General features: G+C 33.6%; 1 long non-coding RNA gene across 1 annotated transcript; it reads right to left on the reverse strand.

The window, feature by feature from the left end:
- Positions 1-887: 887 nt before the first annotated feature.
- On the reverse strand, positions 888-14,323 carry LOC128210407 (uncharacterized). The gene is made up of 4 exons (XR_008257160.1): positions 14,224-14,323; positions 8,829-9,059; positions 1,321-1,431; positions 888-1,013 (listed from the first exon to the last, which is right to left on the reverse strand). It is a non-coding gene; the product is annotated as an uncharacterized LOC128210407 (long non-coding RNA).
- Positions 14,324-23,894: the final 9,571 nt, after the last annotated feature.

Raw genomic sequence — 23,894 nt, forward strand, 5'->3', positions numbered from 1 at the left:
TGGAAATTCATTTACCTACAAACTTTATATTAAACTATAATTGATTAAACCAAAAGAAATACTAGAAAAATAAGTTAGAAATGCATAGGGGGCAATTTTTCAATATTCTCCAATAATCTCCTATGCAGTAGGGGTACTTATAGGGGCTTATTATCTATTGGCTACTGGTTATCAATGTACTGATAAGCCATGCAGTGGCAGGCCTAATATGGCTGATTTGACATGAGGGAAAGGGTTAAGCTATATGCAAAAAGGCCATCCATTTCTATTTCATTCAACTTTAATAAAATATTGATACTTGAACACAAGCACTCTTTTTGTATTCACATACAGTCAATGGGGGGGGGGGGGGGGGGGGGGGTGCAGATAACTGTGGTCTAGAGCTAGAGGTATTTAAGTAATATTTTTGCATAACTCATGAAGTTCAATTTCTTAAACTTGTCAAATTTATGATTTTCTGATCCACTTATATATATAAGTAACAGAACTGTTCAGTTTAACCAAATTTGTTTAGTGAACATGTTTTTATGCAGTCAATCTTTAACGCCATTATATTATGCCAAATTGATCGTCTCCTGGTGATGATGCAGGGACAAATGGCTCAACAAAGGAAATGGTAAAACAAAACACCAAAACTGAAAGATTCATGACAACTGCTAGTGCTTTCATATGTGAGGTGGCTACATGATGTAGAAAATGCAGAGATAGCATGCAAAATTATGCCCATTTTTTTATTTTTTTTTACTTTATAAGTATCTGTTTTGAAGACTAGATTTGGCATAAATTTAAGGGTACAGCACTTTTCCATTGTCTATAAGTTGCTTAATTTCAATTGATTTGCTATAAATCTCACCCCTTTTAATCATTTACACACAAATGAGTATTACCTAGTTGACAACATCCTCATTCTTTTGAAATACTGGGTTCAGAGCTGCATCTTTTGGATTCAAATTGCAGGACTACTGCCAGGGGGATAAGCCGCAGCAAACTGCAGCTTACTGGCACATCATAATCTGCAAGCAAGACACAACAGCAATGTTTTACACAGGATAAAACTATCTGCTTCTACTGTTAAGGTATGAAAAATGCCTGTAAACACTCATTCAAGGCATACAAAACCTTATAGTAAGTCATAAACTGATAAATATGCAGAAAAGTTCATGAATTCAACAATTTCAGGACAATTTTTTTTAAATATATAGTCTTTTAGACATTTTGCAATCAGTTTTCAACAACTCAAAGGTAAATCTCAACTAATTGAGTACTTTGATGCATTTTAAGAAAGCATTGAAACCAGACATGCTTTGAATTTCTTCTTACTTGGAGATGGTATTCCTTTCTCGGAAATCCTTGCTGAGAGACTGTATGGAATTTCACTAGCACTGGTTCTTGCCCTTGAAAATACCTCCCTGGCTTCTGGAACCAAGCTGGCTTTAAAAATAAACAATAAATTAGTGTTTTCAAGGCCTTTTGAGTGAATTTAGGTGTGTTTTTTTTATGCATGAATAAATACATATGAATGACTGATAGTATGAATTAATGAATTAATAGAAGGTAGCAATATTTCTTTAAAATAGGGATCATATTGTGTTGCTGTGATTATTGAAGATTTTTTTCTTGCCCATAAGCTGAATATCATATGCACACTAAATAAAACTTCATTCTGCATCATAATTTTATGTGAGGTAAGTTTTGTTTAATTGCTTATAGAATTTGCAATTAATGTAATGTTTGTTTAAAAGACCAAACAGAATGTGTGAATAGATGCAAAATACAGACCACCAATACAAGTCAACAGTTTCATTAGAAAACGATATTAGCTCAAAGCTGCGCCAGAAACGATTGACAAGCAGCATGAATGAAATTCATTTAGGAATGGAACAAACAGTATCAATGAGGTTATATGACCAAACTTACTCACATTATGCTACATTTTGGATAAAAAATTTCATTATATGATCTTAGGGACTGTACACCAGATTGGCACCTAAAAAAGTTTTTTTCTGTAATGAGTCTCAGGACAATTCTTTAATAGAATGTGTTACGCTTTGATATCATAATTGACAAAAAATACCAAAATGTAAAAATAATTCGGAGACCAGGTTCGAACCCGTGTCGCCATAATTGCAGTCGAGCTCTGTATCCAGACTGGCCTACTAAGGATTACACTAATTATTATACCTAACTTGGTAATATCACATGATAACATCAACTAGCCAATCACGCATAAGGAATGAATTCTACTAGGAAGACATACCCAGTAAACTTTTTTTAATTGACAAATAAGAAATATTAAATTTAACTGCCTAACTTGAATTAATTGTAAACTAAGTGGTACTTCAGTTACTGTAAATGACTGGGTATTAGACACCCTTTTTTCCCTTAGATTTCAATATGGGTCTTATATAACCAGTAACAAGCTTTTGAACTTTTTTTCTGAGATCAATTTTAAGCAGAGAGTTTGTTTAGATTTATGTAGAAAGGGATGTTACTTGCATCATATTGATCGAGTATATACGGGTTAAAAAGGCAGTTGAAGATCGGGATAAGGTATATCGTAAGACATTTAAAATTTAAAAAAAAATAATTGTACAATTAAAATTATTACAATTATTCAATGTTATTTTGAATAAAACAATAATAAAACATGCATATAAAAAAGCAAAGTTGGGTACTTTCAAAATATTTTTTGTCAGATGTACGATAAGGTGTGAAAAATTTGCACTGCCTGTTTAACATACCAATCCTACAAACTGATGCGATAATGGTCTTGTTTTTTCGCACTTTTCAATGTTCTTTATTCTTTTCTGTAGGTGTTGACGATTTGAGAACAAACCTGTACAATATTAGGTTTTTGCATAACTTCACTTCATTCCCCACAGTTTATTGTTTAGGATATTACTGTCAGTAAGAAATCTTACAAATAGTCATAAAAGGTACTTTTCAGTGCAATCCAGAAACAAACTGTCACACTAAGTACATTTCAGTGCCCATCCTAACATAAAACGCATAAAAATGAAACATATTTGGATGGCTTTAAAGATAACCTTGCCATTTTCACAAACATTTTTTTTCTGTTACTGTCAACAAACATGGTGGTTAAATGAGCCTGACCAGTAGATGACCCCTTTTGAGTTTAGGGTCATCCGGTCAAGGGTCAAGGTCACTGAAGATTGGCAGACAATTTTTTCTATGCGTCCTTCAACCCAAAATTCAGATTTTTCACAGATTTTTTTGCCTGCTTCTAATACCCCCTATCATATTTTAAAAATTCCTCAATTTATACTTTGGAATAGAAAGTGAGATTTCTTTCATTAGTTACCAGCCTTTGGACCTTTTTCCAAACATTTGAAATTGAAAGAAGCTTTTTTAAATGTCAAAAATATATAAGAAAATTATATATTATACATTTATTTTATGTAATATAAGATTTTTAAATTTCACACTCAAACACAAAGATTCTATGCTTAAGCACTGTCAACTTGCCAAATTGCAACCAGATATTTGTATCATTTTAATTAAGAATTTATAACAATTCTAAATAGGTTCCTCTAAATCAGGCATGAGACCACAGTTATTTTTAATGTATGTTTCATATAGACACTAACCTGACTTTTCACTTTAAAACAGTCCCAATTGAAAACCAAGTAACTGGCTGCTGTAGAACAATCCAAGACACAAAACTTAACAACTTAGGCGCAAAGTGTCCGCGACCAGTTAATAAAGCCTTATGAAAAGGATGCCCTCATGAAACAGAAAGTCTGAAGTTTGTCTGAATTAAGCTGAATTAAGCTGAATGAAGGCTGAATTCAGTCTTACGGCAAAATTGGTGACTGAATCATTGCTGAACAACCAAATCTAGCATCTGAATGATGTCTGAATAAAAGCTGAACAGTGCTGACAAGATTCAGACCTGTTTCAGGTTCAAAGAATATGTCTGAAAAAGTACTGAAAAGAAACTGACATGTTCAGAACAAAGGTTCAGTCTTCTTTCAGCTTCAATGGATGTCTGAAGAAAGACTGAAAATAGATGCAACCAGTTTCAATTCTGATTGTTTCAGACTTTTAAAATCACCTTAAATGAAACTTGTAGGAGATGTTTCTGACATATTCAAGACTCATTTTCTGCATGTTAATTAAGTTATAACACTAATAAATGTCATAAACACAGTCAAACAATTGTGACTTTAAACAAGGAACCTCACCAGGTCCTTTAATGTCCACTACAACTAAATTTAGACAAGACATTCTAAAATAATTGGTCAGAACAGACAATCTATGGGCATTATACTTCAATATAATAACCATTATCAATGCGTAAAGTTTGAATGATTTACATTCACTTCTTTTGTAGTTATGTTCCAGATAAAATATGAGCAATGGTTAGAAAATATTTAATAAACAAATCATACAACATGTCATGACAAATGTAATTTAAATGTCTGAAAAATTCAGACTTTGAATTATCATACTGGACTTTTGAAAGTATCATACTGAACAATTCAGACTTTTAAAATGACAAGTACTTTAAGAGTTCTATACACATTACTTTAAGATGTGGTTAAAAAACCCTGCGAAAAATGTTTTAGAATTTTGTTCAGTTTTAGAATTATTCTAGAAGTTCTAGAATCATTCAAGAATCACCTTACACATTCAAGAACATACGTTCTAGAACCCCAGCAATTCAAGAATATTAATTCTTAATGATGCTTATTCTGAAAACTTGAAGAACACTAGTTCAAGAACCCACACAATTCTAAAATTCTGGAACTTTGCTCAATTTCTAGAATCAGAATTCTGGACATGTTTAGGTTCTTGAATATTTATTCTACTTCTAACAAAATTCTACAACATTGTCAAATTTAAAATAAAAAATCATCAATTTTCTTGCACAGAATTCATCAAAACATTCCAAGTCCATGAAACTGTTCATGAACCTAAGTTCATGAACCTGAATCATTGAAGTTTAATGAATTTGATGAACTGTTAAACCATTCAAAATATTAGACGTCCAGCAGAAGGGTGCGGCAGCAAAAGGCAGGCTGTTGAGAATTGAGAAAGTGGTGACTGTTTGGTGAAGATCGGATGAAAACTTAAGACTTAAAAAGCCATTTAGGATAATTCAAGGGCAATAGCCAATAAATATGTGGGGTTTCCATGCGTATCTATCAACTGGAATAAAAAATCCAGCAAATTGCAGGTTTGAAACATTTGTTTAAATAAACAATTAAATATTATTACCTGCTTTTTTTATCAGATCGTCCAAGATAGAGATAATCACAATGGGAGCTGGTATTGATCTCACTATTAGACAGTGTTATAAAAAATAACACTTCAACTAATAGAATTGAAGACCAGTGAGGGTACAGTATTAAATTAATCCAGGAAAAACATGCTGATGGTCTAATTGAATACGTATTTGTGGCTGTCCGAATTTGATGGTTGACGCAATATATAGAGATATCCTGAATTGCCCTATTTGCTAAAATACTTTAATTTACAAAACATCTTTGCCAGCACTGGTTAATTAGTTGTCAAACAGGTTTAAGGTATATTGTTTACAGGTTCACTAAACTTAAAACGACTCTACAATCATTGAAAATGACACAATCCGATGTCCGATGTTCGGTGTTGATGTTTTTTCTCACCCACTTCCGGTATCGCTTACGTCTTTATCAATTATAAATAAAATTAAAATAAAATTGAAAGGAAAATGATCTCTATGAATGTGATAATATTGCAATTAATTTGACAACTTGTTATCGATTGCCTCACATATATAACAAAATAGTCTTATTCTTTTACGGTTACGCGTTTTAGAGAACGCTCTTCACTGGCGGAGGTAATTTCGAACTTCAGCCGTGTTCGACAACGCGCCAAATAAATTAAGTGATATTTCTTCGATTTTAGGTAAGTTAAAACAAAGTAATTGGTGTTATTAAATAACTTTCATAACTATCTTTTACACTAATATTATTGTTTAAAACGACATTATAACATTTAAAAGTTGTGAGCAAATAAGTTCTTTGTCATATGTTTTCGTGACAAATGTACAAAATACGTTTGTGTAGAAACACAGTTTAGCGAGTGTTTTTGAGTAGCATACAGCTAATTCTTCATTGTTATATATTTTTTAACAACTATAATATATGTTTCTTAAGGTAATTGTTAATGAAACTTCTGTTGAGCTAGTTTTTGTCTAGAAGTAGGAACAGTTGTCAGTTATCTTTCATAGTTTATGATTTTTACCATAACATCACATTTTTCATGATCTCAAATCACTTATCCTGTGTTGCCAATTAATAAATTTGTCTATTCAGAAACTTGATGCTAAGTTAATGAGCCATGTTTGTCTTTTATTTTCACATTTTTGTTAACCTGTTCAGCCAAATAAACTGAAGTGTTGTTTCATCTATTTTAGCCAGCCGATAGCCTATAGGAGCTTGCAAAAACAAATCGTCCGTCCACACAAGAATCAACTAGACTACTGTGAAGGAGATCTCATTAAACAGAGAATGAGAAAAACATTCTAAGCCATAAATTGACAAATCCCTCAGTAAGTTGATGTTTTTTTAAAGCACATTGAAAGATTCTCATCCTGATTTAAAAACAAATATGGCATATGTGTGGAACTTATTTGCTTAATGCACATAGGTGACACCCTATGAATGTACTGTCCATGACAAAATCAAATTCAATAAAATTAAACATGATTATTGTGTATAGTTTGGTTATTTTTGCAGTTACCATTATTCATCAAATAAAACATTTTGGAGTGGGTGGTGACAGACAGGAATGAGAATCTTTAAAAAAAAAACGGCTCAATAAAAATGAGCTTTTTGGTTCGAAAAAATATAGTAAGCGGTCATTAATTAATATACCTGTGACATTGAAATTCGCACTGATTTAATAACCAACTCACCTTAGGTTATTGGCATTTTTTTGCAGTAAAAAACAATATTAGAAATATTTTTCAGGTTGGAAGATGGATGTCAAAGTCTCAGACATAAGCCTCAACAGTTAAGAAAATGTCATGATCGAATCATCTTTGTCATCAAATGTATTAAGGAAACGGACTGCAGTCTTCACAGACTAATTGTGAATGTCAAGGACTGAATAAAGCAATATACTGGGACCTTACTTATTGTGTAAGACAACCGCCATTTGAGAAAGAAAATGAGGAAATAGGAGGAACATATTACCGCACTGCAGTATAGAATCAACCCTGTGTAACAACCTCCATGTGAGTTGCTGTCGGCATCAACATTGATACAGATGCCATTTTGGAAACTGTTAAAAAAGTTATGCCATCTTAATTAAAGAAGAAGTGAAAAACAGTTCCTGTATAGGGTAGGTTAACCTAAACTAGATGCTTAAAAAGTTTGTCATGTTGCAGTGATAAATAAATTTGAAACTTACAAAAGAACCCTAAAGAAGAAGAATCATCTTTAATGATTGCATCACCCGGCAAGGAGTATACATAAAAAGTGAAAACTGTTATACATGGACTCTGGACTTCCTGACAAAACCATAGAAATGTCATATTTTGTAATGATTGGTATTGTTTCATTTTAAATTTTTAAACCATTATAAAACATTTAGTGAAGTGGTGTTATAGATTTATGTGTGTTCAATTGCATAACTTATTTTTTTTAATATCTTTCAAATGTTTTTGTTTTGTAAGATTTTGTTCTGTAAATCTGTTGTTTTAACTGACCTCGAAGTAAATAAGTTGTAACATGGATATTGTTTCTAATCAATGTCACAGATCTTGCCCAACGCAAACATATAGAGCTATAAAAAATGTGTTGTGACTTGTGCTAAGCACTCAATATTAAAAGGGAAATATTTTAGAACTTTAAGAAATATGTTTTGACTCAATTATTTTCCTGACTAAATATTTTTCCATATAAGTCAACAAATGTTAATGAATTTCCTACTATATCTGCTCTTAATTTTGGAATGATTTTGTATTTTTAGCTACTTTATTCCAGGGGTAAACCATGGATATATTTTGGTGGTATTCCTCGCAAAGTTTACGGCTGGTATTCCAGTGGTATTGTGGAGTACCAGCCTTAAACCTTAAGTGGAAGACCACCAAAATTCACCGCTGATATACCACTGAAATTCCAGTGGTATACTGCCAAACTTTTTACTGGGGACCTCACCTGAACAATGTCTGAATATTTCTCTGAATACTGTCTGAGAAACTTGTCTGAACAACCCTCTGAATATTGTCTTACCAGTCTGAATTATGTCTGGATTGTTCCATTTTCAGCCATTTTTCAGCAGCTCAGACAATATTCAGAAATAAAAGTCTGAATAAAAAGTCTGAAATTTAACTGAGCAGTGATGTTGTCAGACATAATTCAGAAACATATAACAACGCTGATTTTTTCTGAATTAGTGTTACAGACTTGATTCAGCTTTTGCAATTTCAGGTTATCTGCACACATTCAGCAATGATTCAGATGGTATTCAGACAAATTTTCAGCAAAATTCAGCTAAATTTAGATGATATTCAGACCATACTTTTTCATGAGGGTGAGCGTGTTTTAAGAGAATTTCCATGAAAACTTTAACAAATGCTACAAATAAATCAAAGTTGAATAAGTCACACCAGCCCATGTGATAGTGAAAATGGTGAAAACCGGTAGAGGACTTTTAACAAGAAAACAGAGGTTGAACAATCCTTTGTCTCACTTTCTTAAAGCAATGTTTTGAAGTTGCAGACAACAGTCCAAATACACAGAATTCTTGCATATAGTCAGGGGCAGACAAATCTTAAAAAAAAAGTTAAATTTAAATACAATTTAAATTACACTAACCTTGATAAGAATCCCATTATGAGATGCAGACTAGATTTCAGCTTTGACACTATTTCCCCATAAATGATGAACACTGATGTCTGTTGATTGACACCAGAAAACCATATCAAGATAGTTTTGTTTTTCTGCTATCATAATTTCTTTAACGTCACTATCCATAATGTCCATGTGCCACAGTCATGGTTGCATCTCTGGGGTTATCTTTTAATTCATCCACCCAAGAAAGAGGTTCTGCAAAATATCATTAAAAACCAAATAATTATCTTCAAATATGATATAAATCATGTGTAATCTTGAAAATACATACAATAATAAATACTATGTACACATCATCAAATTCTACCTGAAGAAACAGAAACTGGAGAAACATTTTTAAGAATTACTTGAAGAGGTAGCGTTGTTGGCCGTCACATTTATGCAAAACTTAACTTCTTTATACTTTAAAAATTCTTACTTTTCCTTACTCTTTAGTGTGTATCTAAAAAAACAACACTTTTTCCATTGGCTATTTAAAACTGTACCGAAACAGCTATTTAAAGACAGTGATACTCATTGGTGGAATAGGTCCTCAGACAGCTAAATTGTCTGATAAATGGTAAGTCTAAATTAAATGTTTCCCCAGAGATAATTTATAGATTTACATGAAATCAAGAGAAAGTAAGTGTTTGTGTCATACTTGTTCCTTATCCCTGATTTGGTCCCTTCACACCATTTAAAATGTGATTTTAAGAGCTTTAAGATAGAAAAACTTGGAATTTTCACTTAAAAATAATGCGCATTTCCAAATTTGTATCATGAAAAAATTGCAAAACATGTCAATTGAACTATTTTTAGCATAAATTGTAAATGAACAATCAAAACCTTCAAAATGGTGATAAAATTAAATCTCATCTGTATCCCCCCTTTTTACTAATTAATCTGCTCTTATCCAAGTAATAAAGGAATGAAAGTTCTGCAAGGCCTCTTATTAACCTGTACATATCTGATTTCAAAGCACCCAAAAGGTATCTAGTCTCTAAAGGTGTCACAGTTGTGATTTCATTGAAAGACTTGAGGAACTTTTTTAAACAAAAGGGCCCTGAAGGCTCTGTATCGCTCACCTGATGAAATTTAAGTGTGAAATAAGTGTTTTCAGGGCAAGGGCAATTGTGACAGGGGTTAAGATCCTTCCTTGTGACCAAGAATTTTTTTGATATCACAGATTATTTTTTTAATATCACGGATGACCCAGTTGCAAACCTTACCTTTCTGTAATAAGTACATTCTTACCAGGTTTCATATAGATGAAGTAGAAAATATGGCCTCAATAGTGTTTTAACAATGTTTTCTATGATTTGACTTTGTGACCTAGTTTTTTAATTCAGGTTATCCAGTTTCAAACTTGACATAGACTTCATTAACACAAACATTCTGATATAGCTTCATGGTGATCAGAGAGAGAATGTAACTTCTACAGTGTTTCAAAGATTTTCTATGATTTGACCTAGTCGCCTGGTTTTTGACCTCTGATTACCCAGTTTCAAACTCTACCTAAAGATCATCATGAATAACATTTTGATCAAGTTCGATGAACATATGGTCATAAATGTGACCTCTCGAGTGTTAACAAGCTTTTCCTTCAATTTGACCTGGTGACCTAGTTTTTCACCGCACATGACTAAGATTCGAACTTCGCCTAGAGCTAATCAATATATACATTCTGACAAAGTTTCATGAACATACTTTTATAAATGTGACCTCTAGAGTCCTAACAACCTTTTCCTATGATTTGACCTGGTGACCTAGTTTTTGATCGCACATGACCCAGACTTAAATTTGAATTAAAAATTATTAATATAAACATTCTAACCAACTTCTATGTAGATACAGTCATAAATGTGACCTTAGAGTGTTAACAAGCTTTTCCTTCAATTTGACCTGGTGACCTAGTTTTTGACCGCACATTACCCAGGTTCGAACTTGACCTAGAGATCATTAATATTAACATTCTGACCAACTTTTATGAAGATACAAGTCATAAATGTGACCTCTAGAGTGTTAACAAGCTTTTCCTTCAATTGGACCTGGTGACCTATTTTTGACCGCACATGACCCAGATTTAAACTTGACTTAGAGATTATTAATAAAAACATTCTGACCAACTTTCATGAAGATACAGTCATAAATGTGACTTGTGACTTCTAGATTGTAAACAAGCTTTTTCTTCAATTTGACCTGGTGACCTAGTTTTTGACCGCACATGACTAAGGTGCGAAATCGGCCTAGAGCTTATCAATATATACATTCTGAATAAGTTTCATGAACATACAGTCATAAACGTGACCTCTAGAGTGTTAACAAGCTTTTCCTTCAATTTTACCTGGTGACCTAGTTTTTGACCACACATGACCCAGATTCGAACCTGACCTAGAGAACATTAAAATCAACATTCTGACCAAGTTTCCTGAAGATACAGTCATAAATGTGACCTAGAGTGTTAACAAGCTTTTCCTTTAATTTGACCTCGTGACCTAGTTTTTAACTCCAGATGACCTAATATCAAACTCGTCCAAGATTTTATTGAGGGTAACATTCTGACCAAATTTCATTAAGATTGTGCCGAAATTGTGACCTCTAGAGTGTTAACAGTCAAATTGTTGACGACGGACGAGGACGATAGACACAGGGTGATCACAATAGCTCACCTTGCTCAGGTGAGCTAAAAAGGAGTGGCCTAATTAATTATTTTAAAATTAAAATCATCACGTTTATCATAAAGACTGATACTCAATATATCTTCCTTTACTTCAAGTGGCAGATCTAAAAAGGATGCTTTTAAAACGGAATTATTAGATTAGATTAAGTAGACTGCCTAAAATATAAACATAAGGCAGAAGTAAACGCTCATAATTACCCTTTTACAAATCATTGTGTAAAATTATATACCGAAGACTTAGGTATCCATACACAGAGTTAAGCAATATAGCACTCGTCTTATATCACTTTTATAAGTGTGTTGTTGTTGTTTTGAGAAAAAAAAACGTTCGTTTCTCTTATGATAAGAAAGCTTATACTTTTGGTTTAATAAAAAACTAGAGCTATTACTGAAGGTGATTAATACCCCTAAACGCCGCCTCTCATTATGATTTATCATTGTATGAAGTTTTATGAAATTTCATCTAGCAGTTTTCAAGTTACTGTCCGGACAAAAGTTTGACGAAAAACACAGAAAAAGGCAATAACTCTGTAATTTGCTAAAAAGTGTAATGATTCATGTACACTGAACTCCCTCTCATTGTGCTCTAACATTGTATGAAGTTTTATTACATTCCATCCAATAGTTTTCAAGTAAGGTTCGGACAAGAAAAAAGTAACAAAGGGCAATAACTCTGTACTTGGCTGAAATAGAAATGCGGTTCCTGTACACTGCACTTCCTCTCATTATGATCTATCACTGTATGAAGTTTTATTAAATTTCATCCAATATTTTTCAAGTTATGCTCCGGACAAGAGAAAGTAACAAAGGCCAGTAACTCTGTAATTAGATAAAATAGAATTGTGGTTCCTGTACACTGCCCTCCCTCTCATTATGATCTATCAATGTATGAAGTTTAATTAAATTCCATCCAATATTTTTCAAGTTATACTCCGGACAAGAAAAAAGTAACAAAGGGCAATTACTCTGTAATTAGCTGAAATAGAATTACGGTTCCTGTACACTGCACTCCCTCTCATTATGATCTATCACTGTATGAAGTTTTATTTAATTCCATACCGTAGTTTTCAAGTTATGCTCTGGACAAGAAAAAGTAACAAAGGGCACTAACTCTGTAATCAGCTGAAATTGAATTGTGGTTCTTGTGCAATTCACTTCCTCTCATTATGATCTATCACTTTATGAAGTTTTATTAAATTCCATATAATTTTTTCAAGTTATGCTCAGGACAAGAAAAAGTAACAAAGGGCACTAACTATGTAATAAGCTGAAATAGAATTGCAGTTCCTGTACACTGCACTCCCTCTCATTATAATCTATCACTGTATGAAGTTTTATTAAATCCCATACAATTGTTTTTAAGTTATGCTCCGGACAAGAAAAAAGTAACAAAGGGCAGTAACTCTGTAATAAGCTGAAATAGAGTGATGGTTCTTGTGCACTTCACTTCCTCTCATTGTGCTTTACTATTGTATGAAGTTTTAACATATCCCATCTAGTAGTTTGCAAGTTAATGTCTGGAAAAAAAATTGACAGCAAAAAAACAAAACAAATAAAAGGCAATAACTCAGTAATTTGTTTAGGTAGAATTATGGTTCTTGAACACTGCACTTCCTCTTACTGTGCTTTACCATTGTATGAAGTTCCAATGAATTCCATCCAGTACTTTTCAAGTTATACTCCGGACAAAAATAAGTAACAAGGGGCAATAACTCAGTAATAAGCAAGAATAGAGTTATGGTTATTGTACACTGCGCTTCCACTCACTGTGCTTTACCATTGTATGAAGTTCCAATGAATTCCATCCAGTACTTTTCAAGTTATACTCCGGACAAAAAAAGTAACAAGGGGCAATAACTCAGTAATAAGCAAGAATAGAGTTATGGTTATTGTACACTGCACTTCCTCTCATTATGCTCTTCCATTGTATGAAGTTTGATTACCATTGGATAAAAACTCTTGATTTTATTCCATAAAATGAAAACTTTTAACGCAAAATTGTTAACGACCGCCTGCCAGACCACCTACCCACCCAGTTCTCGCCATTCTAAAACCCATAATTTTTCGATGAAAAATCCGGCTAAAAATATTGAACATATTTTTACAAAGTAATATACTGCAATTTCAATATATTTTAGAAAATATTTCTGCAAAATTTGGTTAAGATCGGACATTAAGAAAACTTTAATTTGACAGTGTCTATCTATTTTTTGAATGGCCCTCAAATGAACATGTTATTAAACGATATTTGTTAAAGTTATTAGGATTGTGTAGGTGAAATCATTTTCAAGGTAACATTTGGGCTAAAATAAATAAGAAGGAAAATGAGTCTTTGTTTTATAACATCAATGAAATAGCAAGCCTTATGTATTTTCGACAAGTCGATGCACAAATTATGAAAATTGATTTGTTAATAGGAGTTTTTTTTTGCAATGATCAATATTGAATGGTGGATTCATTAATCATAATTATTTATATTAAAGAGGTCATCAAAAATATGACTGGGGGAAGAAATTTCATTCTTGAATGGTAATTCATTGAGTGATGTATTTTTTTTTTAATGTGTAGCATAAAAATAATATGATTATTAATCATAATTTCAATCTACTACTTACATTAATGAAACATATGACTGACAAGGAACCCAAGGGGAATTTGCCATACTTTTGTGATAGCTCTCAGAAAATATTCTAATAGTACCTCTGATATGGAGTTAAGACCTCTACCATAGCTCTTGTAGGGAGGTCGAAGCTTCTGTAACAGCCAATAGAACCAGACAGGCAGCTGACATCCAAGGCCTAAAAACATTTTTTTTTTCAAATTAGTATGAAATTTGGTAAATTTCTTTTTTCTATTCATCTGTCACAGAGTTATAAAACAGTTCTTTATTTTAAACATCAAAATTGATTATTTATACTTTTCTCAATTTGATTGAATGAGGATTTCTCTGCAAGTCCACATGTGGAAATCATAGTTACTATAATTACTATATATTGTTATGGTCTAGCAGTAATTCATAGCATTTGAAATATTAGTTACAGACATCTGCTAGACTTGTTCTTAATTACTGGACATACTGTATCTTCCATAATTAATTCAATGAAACTTGGTGTAAAGTTGTCCTACTTAAATCAAAGCATATAACATGAAGGTGTGAATTAGATTCTTATGAGTTCTGGTCTGAAAGTAAAGACAGTGGAAGGTTACATTACGGGCTGGTAGGAATGAAGTTTGTTAAGTTTTTTTGTATGGTTGGTTTATAATTATATGGGCGTGGCCTAATGAGAAATTGTATGTTGTATTGTAAGTTTTATTCAGTTCTTGTCAGGGATTAGAGAAGGTTAAGAGACCTCTCACAACTAAGCGAGTGTATTATAATATGAATAAAATATGGAAAAAGACTACGGAGTTATTAGTATCAATACGTAATATAGTTTGGGGACAAGAACCCCGCCCGGTGACACATCAACTTTGGGTGAAGGAATTTGAACAAGGGGCCATGATGGCCCTACATTGCTCCTTGCACAGACTGTTTGCTGAGGGTGAGCTAAAAATGGTAACCCAATGATCATTTCTGGGTTCAGATGGAGTTTTGTATGTATCACGTTAGCAGAATCTAAGTAGATGATGAAGATGATATATAGTATAATGGTTTCCATTGATCAGTTTTATTCTGCTACAAAAAATGGCTAATGACAGGTGCAACAAAGAAAACACCTTCAGATGAACCAAGTGGTTGTTTTTTCCGATCAAAATAGGGGCATACATCACATTTATAAAAGCCATAGTTATGAGCCATGCTATTCATGTGCAAATAATTCTGGCACCATGTGCACCATCTACTATAGCTTTATACCAATGGTGAAAATTATTCTTTAGTACACATTTGCTGAAAGTCCATGACAATATCTGGATAAATTTTGGCTTAAACAGAAAATGCTAATTATGTTAATAGTATTGGCCTGAGAACAAAGAGACATTCTCTCCAAAGAGAGACTCTCTCCTGTTCTCTAAAAAGAGATTTCTTTTTCACAAGCAATACTCTGCAATTAGGCGTTTGCTAACCAAAAAAACAATCTCTCCTCATAGGACTACTTGGTTCAAATCGAGAAACTCTCCTCAAACAGAAACACTCTTTGAAAACAGACCAAAACAACACAATCATTCCACAAGAAACATTATTTCAAAATCCTTCCAGAGGCTAATGAGATATTGAGAACACACAATTTGTGGTGTCAGAGAAGATTTTAAAAGCTTTTACAAATAAGTAAACTTCGGACCTCTAGGGCTGGCCAATTTTGAACCATTGGGATATTATTTGAACAATCTTGGTTAAGGACTTCTACATGAGGCTGCATACCAGACTGCATACCAAAAATGTTTCTTGGCCATGTGGTTTCGAGACATATTGACAATGGACGCAAGACATTAAACAATCACAATAGCGCTCAGGTGAGCTAAAATGACATTCTCCTCAAAGAACAACTCTCTCAAACAAGATGCTCTACTGACTTGTCTTTTTAGGTTATTTTCTACTGATAGTTCACTTGAAACACTTTCTGTTAATTAATTGGCTCTGCCATTACAGTCTTGTTACATATAACATGCAATGAAATTATGAAGGCTCTAATGCATACTAAACTGTTGACAATTTCAAGGGCCATAATCTATTTATCCGTTGGTGGGTATTGCTAAAGGAACTGAGGCCTAATGGAAGGCTCTGTTCTATTCACAGCCTCATTTATAGCAAATTCAAACAGCCATAACCAATTGGGGATGGCTGGGGCAATCCTGGTTAGGTCAAAATGTAACCACTGTTTAAGTTACCCTCTCTACAAGAATCCTCTCAAACACTTATCTTTCATGTCCAGGTTGTCTCCATCTTCATCACCAATATGCCAGTATCAAATCATCTTTCTCTTGTTGCCTATGTATCATTCTGCACTTGGGAAACCTTTTCTGCCCCAACAACGTCTTTGCCTCTGTTTGCCATTAAGTTTGATGCCCTCGACCTGTTCACAATGAATGTGCCATTAGAAATGATGGTTACAATAGCTCATGAACTGTCAAAATGTTTATAAAAATATCATCCACCTGTTCAGTTACCTACTTCAAAAAATCCTTTAGTTCCATTTCAGGTTATATGCAACATAAATTGAAAGTTTGGCAATGATACACTAAACACATATAGAGTGAGACAAGTATTAGCACCTGTGGTAATTTCATAAAAGCAGAAATAGCCTTTTCCGTAAAATGGTAAGCCGCAGACTCTTAAGGGCCATTAATTCCCCATGCCATGGAATAATCTGACCAAGTCAAGCTTTCTTTGTAGCTTTCAATGGTGTCTATCAAATAATCTGACCAAGTAAAGTTTTCCTTGTAGCGTTCAATGGTGTCTATTAAACAGCATCACAAAATGGCCTGCCTACACTTTTAAGATTCTTTCTCTAGGCAAAAAAAGATTTGTACACTGTACACATAGTTCAAAATTTATTTCTGTAGCTTCATAAAGAAGTAAGTAGATCGAAAAGTAATATTGAAATGTGTTTACAAAACTGTACACATGGTCCAAATTTCATTGCTGTAGCTTTAAAAATAAGAAAGTAGGTCTAAATGTCACCTGTCAGAGTACCTATTGATAACTGTTTACAAAACTTTACACGTGGTCCAAGTTTCAGGTCAGTAGCTTCAAAATTAAGAAAGTAGGTCAAAAAGTAATATTGAAATTTGTTTACAAAACTGTACACATGGTCCAAATTTCATTGCTGTAGCTTTAAAAATAAGAAAGTAGGTCTAAATGTCACCTGTCAAAGTACCTATTGATAATTGTTTGCAAACCTTTACACATGGTCAAAGTTTCAGGTCGGTAGCTTCAAAAATAAGAGATAGTCAACAGGTCCTAATAGCATTTCGACTACACTTTGGTTCAAAGGCTCACTTTAAGAACATTCTGAAGCATGTAAAAGGTGAAAATAGATTTTTATGTGAACACATTAAGCTTAGTATTGGTTCATTGATAGTCAACACATTTTCTGTGGTATTTTATGCCAAAATCAGGCAGAACAAATGCAAACACTCGTCTGTGGTTGTTTTTCCAATCAAATAAGGGGCATACATCACATTTATAGAAGCCATAGTTATGAGCTTTGCTGTGCAAGTGTGAATTGTCGCTGGCAGCATGTGCACCTTGTTTTGGTTTGGATATCTTTTAAAGCTTTGTACCAATGGTGAAAATTATGTTTTAGTACACATTTGCTGGAAGTCCATGACAATACCTGGATAAATTTTGGCTTAAACAGAAAATACTTATTATGTTAATAGTATTGGCCTGAGAACAAAGAGACATTCTCTCCAAAGAGAGACTCTCTCCCCGAAACAACCTGTTCTCTAAGAAGAGATTTCTTTTTCACAAGCAATACTCTGCAATTAGACGTTTGCTAACCAAAAAAACAATCTCTCCTCATAGGACTACTTGGTTCAAATCGAGAAACTCTCATCAAACAGAAACACTCTTTGAAAACAGACCAAAACAACACAATCATTCCACAAGAAACATTATTTCAAAATCCTTCCAGAGGCTAAGGAGATATTGAGACCACACAATTTGTGGTGTCAGAGAAGATTTTAAAAGCTTTTTCAAATAAGTATATTGAAAACTTCGGACCTCTAGGGCTGGCCAATTTTGAACCATTGGGATATTATTTGAACAATCTTGGTTAAGGACTTCTACATGAGGCTGCATACCAAACTGCATACCAAAAATGTTTCTTGGCCATGTGGTTTCGAGACATATTGACAATGGACGCCAGACATTAAACAATCACAATAGTGCTCAGGTGAGCTAAAATGACATTCTCCTCAAAGAACAACTCTCTCAAACAAGATGCTCTACTGACTTGTCTTTTTAGGTTATTTTCTACAGATAGTTCACTTGAAGCACGTTCTGTTAGTTAATTGGCTCTGCCATTACAGCCTTGTTACATATAAAAGTAATATTGAAATGTGTTTACAAAACTGTACACATGGTCCAAATTTCATTGCTGTAGCTTTAAAAATATGAAAGTAGGTCTAAATGTCACCTGTCAGAGTACCTATTGATAAATGTTTGCAAAACTTTACCCATGGTCCAAGTTTCAGGTCAGTAGCTTCAAAAATAAGGAAGTGGGTCAAAAAGTAATATTGAAATTTGTTTACAAAACTGTACACATGGTCCAAATTTCGTTGCTGAAGCTTTAAAAATAAGAAAGTAGGTCTAAATGTCACCTGTCAGAGTACCTATTGATAATTGATTACAAAACTTTACACATGGTCCAAGTTTCAGGTCAGAAGCTTCAAAAATAAGAAAGTAGGTCAAAAAGTAATATTGAAATTTGTTTACAAAACTGTACACATGGTCCAAATTTCATTGCTGTAGCTTTAAAAAATATGAAAGTAGGTCTAAATGTCACCTGTCAGAGTACCTATTGATAATTGTTTGCAAAACTTTTCCCATGGTCCAAGTTTCAGGTCAGTAGCTTCAAAAATAAGAAAGTAGGTCAAAAAGTAATATTGAAATTTGTTTACAAAACTGTATGCTTGGTCCAAATTTCATTGCTGTAGCTTTAAAAATAAGAAAGTAGGTCTAATTGTCACCTGTCAGAGTACTTATTGATAACTGTTTGCAAAACTTTACCCATGGTCCAAGTTTCAGGTCAGTAGCTTCAAAAATAAGGAAGTAGGTCAAAAAGTGATATTGAAATTTGTTTACAAAACTGTATGCATGGTCCAAATTTCATTGCTGTAGCTTTAAAAAGTAAGAAAGTAGGTCTAAATGTCACCTGTCAGAGTACTTATTGATAATTGTTTAAAAAACTTTACACATGGTCCAAGTTTCAGGTCAGTAGCTTAAAAAATAAGAAAGTAGGTCAAAAAGTAATATTGAACTTTGTTTACAAAACTGTACACATGGTCCAAATTTCATTGCTGAAGCTTTAAAAATAAGAAAGTAGGTCTAAATGTCACCTGTAAGAGTACCTATTGATAATTGTTTGCAAACCTTTACACATGGTCCAAGTTTCAGGTCAGTAACTTCAAAAATAAGAAAGATAGTCAACAGGTCCTAATAGCATTTCGACTACACTTTGGTTCAAAGGCTCTATTTTTAAGAACATACTGAAGCATGTAAAAGGTGAAAATAGATTTTTATGTTAACACATTAAGCTTAGTATTGGTTCATTGATAGTCAACACATTTTCTGTGGTATATTATGCCAAAAATCAGGCAGAACAAATGCAAACACTCGTCTGTGGTTGTTTTTTCCAATCAAATAAGGGGCATACATCACATTTATAGAAGCCATAGTTATGAGCTTTGCTGTGCAAGTGCAAATTGTCGCTGGCAGCATGTGCACCTTGTTTTGGTTTGGATATCTTTTAAAGCTTTGTACCAATGGTGAAAATTATTTTTTAGTACACATTTGCTGAAAGTCCATGACAATACCTGGATAAATTTTGGCTTAAACAGAAAATGCTTATTATGTTAATAGTATTGGTCTGAGAACAAAGAGACATTCTCTCCAAAGAGAGACTCTCTCCCCGAAACAACCTGTTCTCTAAAAAGAGATTTCTTTTTCACAAGCAATACTCTGCAATTAGACGTTTGCTAACCAAAAAAACAATCTCTCCTCATAGGACTACTTGGTTCAAATCGAGAAACTCTCCTCAAACAGAAACACTCTTTGAAAACAGACCAAAACAACACAATCATTCCACAAGAAACATTATTTCAAAATCCTTCCAGAGGCTAATGAGATATTGAGACCACACAATTTATGGTGTCAGAGAAGATTTTAAAAGCTTTTTTAAATAAGTATATTGAAAACTTCGGACCTCTAGGGCTGGCCAATTTTGAACCATTGGGATATTATTTGAACAATCTTGGTTAAGGACTTCTACATGAGGCTGCATACCAAACTGCATACCAAAAATGTTTCTTGGCCATGTGGTTTCGAGACATATTGACAATGGACGCCAGACATTAAACAATCACAATAGTGCTCAGGTGAGCTAAAATGACATTCTCCTCAAAGAACAACTCTCTAAAACAAGATGCTCTACTGACTTGTCTTTTTAGGTTATTTTCTACAGATAGTTCACTTGAAGCACTTTGTTAGTTAATTGGCTCTGCCATTACAGTCTTGTTACATATAAAAGTAATATTGAAATTTGTTTACAAAACTGTACACATGGTCCAAATTTCATTGCTGCAGCTTTAAAAATATGAAAGTAAGTCTAAATGTCACCTGTCAGAGTACCTATTGATAACTGTTTGCAAAACTTTACCCATGGTCCAAGTTTCAGGTCAGTAGCTTCAAAAATAAGAAAGTAGGTCAAAAAGTAATATTGAAATTTGTTTACAAAACTGTACGCATGATCCAAACTTCATTGCTGTAGCTTTAAAAATAAGAAAGTAGGTCTAAATGTCACCTGTCAGAGTACCTATTGATAATTGTTTACAAAACTTTACACATGGTCCACGTTTCAGGTCAGTAGCTTAAAAATTAAGAAAGTAGGTCAAAAAGTAATATTGAAATTTGTTTACAAAACTGTACACATGGTCCAAATTTCATTGCTGTAGCTTTAAAATTAAGAAAGTAGGTCTAAATGTCACCTGTCAGAGTACCTATTGATAATTGTTTGCAAACCTTTACACATGGTCCAAGTTTCAGGTCAGTAGCTTCAAAAATAAGAAAGATAGTCAACAGGTCCTCATAGCATTTCAACTACACTTTGGTTCGAAGGCTCACTTTAAGAACATTCTGAAGCATGTATAAGGTGAAAATAGATTTTTATGTGAACACATTAAGCTTAGTATTATTTCATTGATAGTCAACACATTTTCTGTGGTATTTTATGCCAAAGACCAGGCAGAACAAATGCAAACACTCGTCTGTGGTTGTTTTTCCAATCAAATAAGGGGCATACATCACATTTATAGAAGCCATAGTTATGAGCTTTGCTGTGCAAGTGCAAATTGTCGCTGGCAGCATGTGCACCTTGTTTTGGTTTGGATATCTTTTAAAGCTTTGTACCAATGGTGAAAATTATTTTTTAGTACACATTTGCTGAAAGTCCATGACAATACCTGGATAAATTTTGGCGTAAACAGAAAATCCTAATTATGTCCACAAGAAACATTATTTCAAAATCCTTCCAGAGACTAATGAGATATTGAGACCACACAATTTGTGGTGTCAGAGAAGATTTTAAAAGCTTTTACAAATAAGTATATCGAAAATTTCGGACCTCTAGGGCTGGCCAATTTTGAACCATTGGGATATTATTTGAACAATCTTGGTTAAGGACTTCTACATGAGGCTGCATACCAGACTGCATACCAAAAATGTTTCTTGGCCATGTGGTTTCGAGACATATTGACAATGGACGCCAGACATTAAACAATCACAATAGTCTCAGGTGAGCTAAAATGACATTCTCCTCAAAGAACAACTCTCTCAAACAAGATGCTCTACTGACTTGTCTTTTTAGGTTATTTTCTACTGATAGTTCACTTGAAACACTTTCTGTTAATTAATTGGCTCTGCCATTACAGTCTTGTTACATATAACATGCAATGAAATTATGAAGGCTCTAATGCATACTAAACTGTTGACAATTTCAAGGGCCATAATCTATTTATTTGTTGGTGGGTATTGCTAAAGGAACTGAGGCCTAATGGAAGGCTCTGTTCTATTCACAGCCTCATTTATAGCAAATTCAAACAGCCATAACCAATTGGGGATGGCTGGGGCAATCCTGGTTAGGTCAAAATGTAACCACTGTTTAAGTTACCCTCTCTACAAGAATCCTCTCAAACACTTATCTTTCATGTCCAGGTTGTCTCCATCTTCATCACCAATATGCCAGTATCAAATCATCTTTCTCTTGTTGCCTATGTATCATTCTGCACTTGGGAAACCTTTTTCTGCCCCAACAACATCTTTGCCTCTGTTCGCCATTAAGTTTGATGCCCTCGACCTGTTCACAATGAATGTGCCATTACAAATGATGGTTACAATAGCTCATGAACTGTCAAAATGTTTATAAAAATATCATCCACCTGTTCAGTTACCTACTTCAAAAAATCCTTTAGTTCCATTTCAGGTTATATGCAACATAAATTGAAAGTTTGGCAATGATACACTAAACACATATAGAGTGAGACAAGTATTAAGCACCTGTGGTAATTTCATAAAAGCAGAAATAGCCTTTTCCGTAAAATGGTAAGCCGCAGACTCTTAAGGGCCATTATTTCCCCATGCCATGGAATAATCTGACCAAGTCAAGCTTTCTTTGTAGCTTTCAATGGTGTCTATCAAATAATCTGACCAAGTAAAGTTTTCCTTGTAGCGTTCAATGGTGTCTATTAAACAGCATCACAAAATGGCCTGCCTACACTGTTAAGATTCTTTCTCTAGGCAAAAAAAGATTTGTACACTGTACACATGGTTCAAAATTTATTTCTGTAGCTTCATAAAGAAGTAAGTAGATTGAAAAGTAATATTGAAATTTGTTTACAAAACTGTACACATGGTCCAAATTTCATTGCTGAAGCTTTAAAAATAAGAAAGTAGGACTAAATGTCACCTGTCAGAGTACTTATTGATAATTGTTTGCAAAACTTTACCCATGGTCCAAGTTTCAGGTCAGTAGCTTCAAAAATAAGAACGTAGGTCAAAAAGTAATATTGAAATTTGTTGACAAAACTGTACACATGGTCCAAATTTCATTGCTGTAGCTTTAAAAAGTAAGAAAGTAGGTCTAAATGTCACCTGTCAGAGTACCTATTGATAATTGTTTACAAAACTTTACACGTGGTCCAAGTTTCAGGTCAGTAGCTTCAAAAATAAGAAAGTAGGTCAAAAAGTAATATTGAAATTTGTTTACAAAACTGTACACATGGTCCAAATTTCATTGCTGTAGCTTTAAAATTAAGAAAGTAGGTCTAAATGTCACCTGTCAGAGTACCTATTGATAATTGTTTGCAAACCTTTACACATGGTCCAAGTTTCAGGTCAGTAGCTTCAAAAATAAGAAAGATAGTCAACAGGTCCTCATAGCATTTCAACTACACTTTGGTTCGAAGGCTCACTTTAAGAACATTCTGAAGCATGTATAAGGTGAAAATAGATTTTTATGTGAACACATTAAGCTTAGTATTATTTCATTGATAGTCAACACATTTTCTGTGGTATTTTATGCCAAAGACCAGGCAGAACAAATGCAAACACTCGTCTGTGGTTGTTTTTCCAATCAAATAAGGGGCATACATCACATTTATAGAAGCCATAGTTATGAGCTTTGCTGTGCAAGTGCAAATTGTCGCTGGCAGCA

This window comes from Mya arenaria, chromosome 12, assembly GCF_026914265.1.
Source record: "Mya arenaria isolate MELC-2E11 chromosome 12, ASM2691426v1".
Lineage (NCBI taxonomy): Eukaryota > Metazoa > Mollusca > Bivalvia > Myida > Myidae > Mya > Mya arenaria.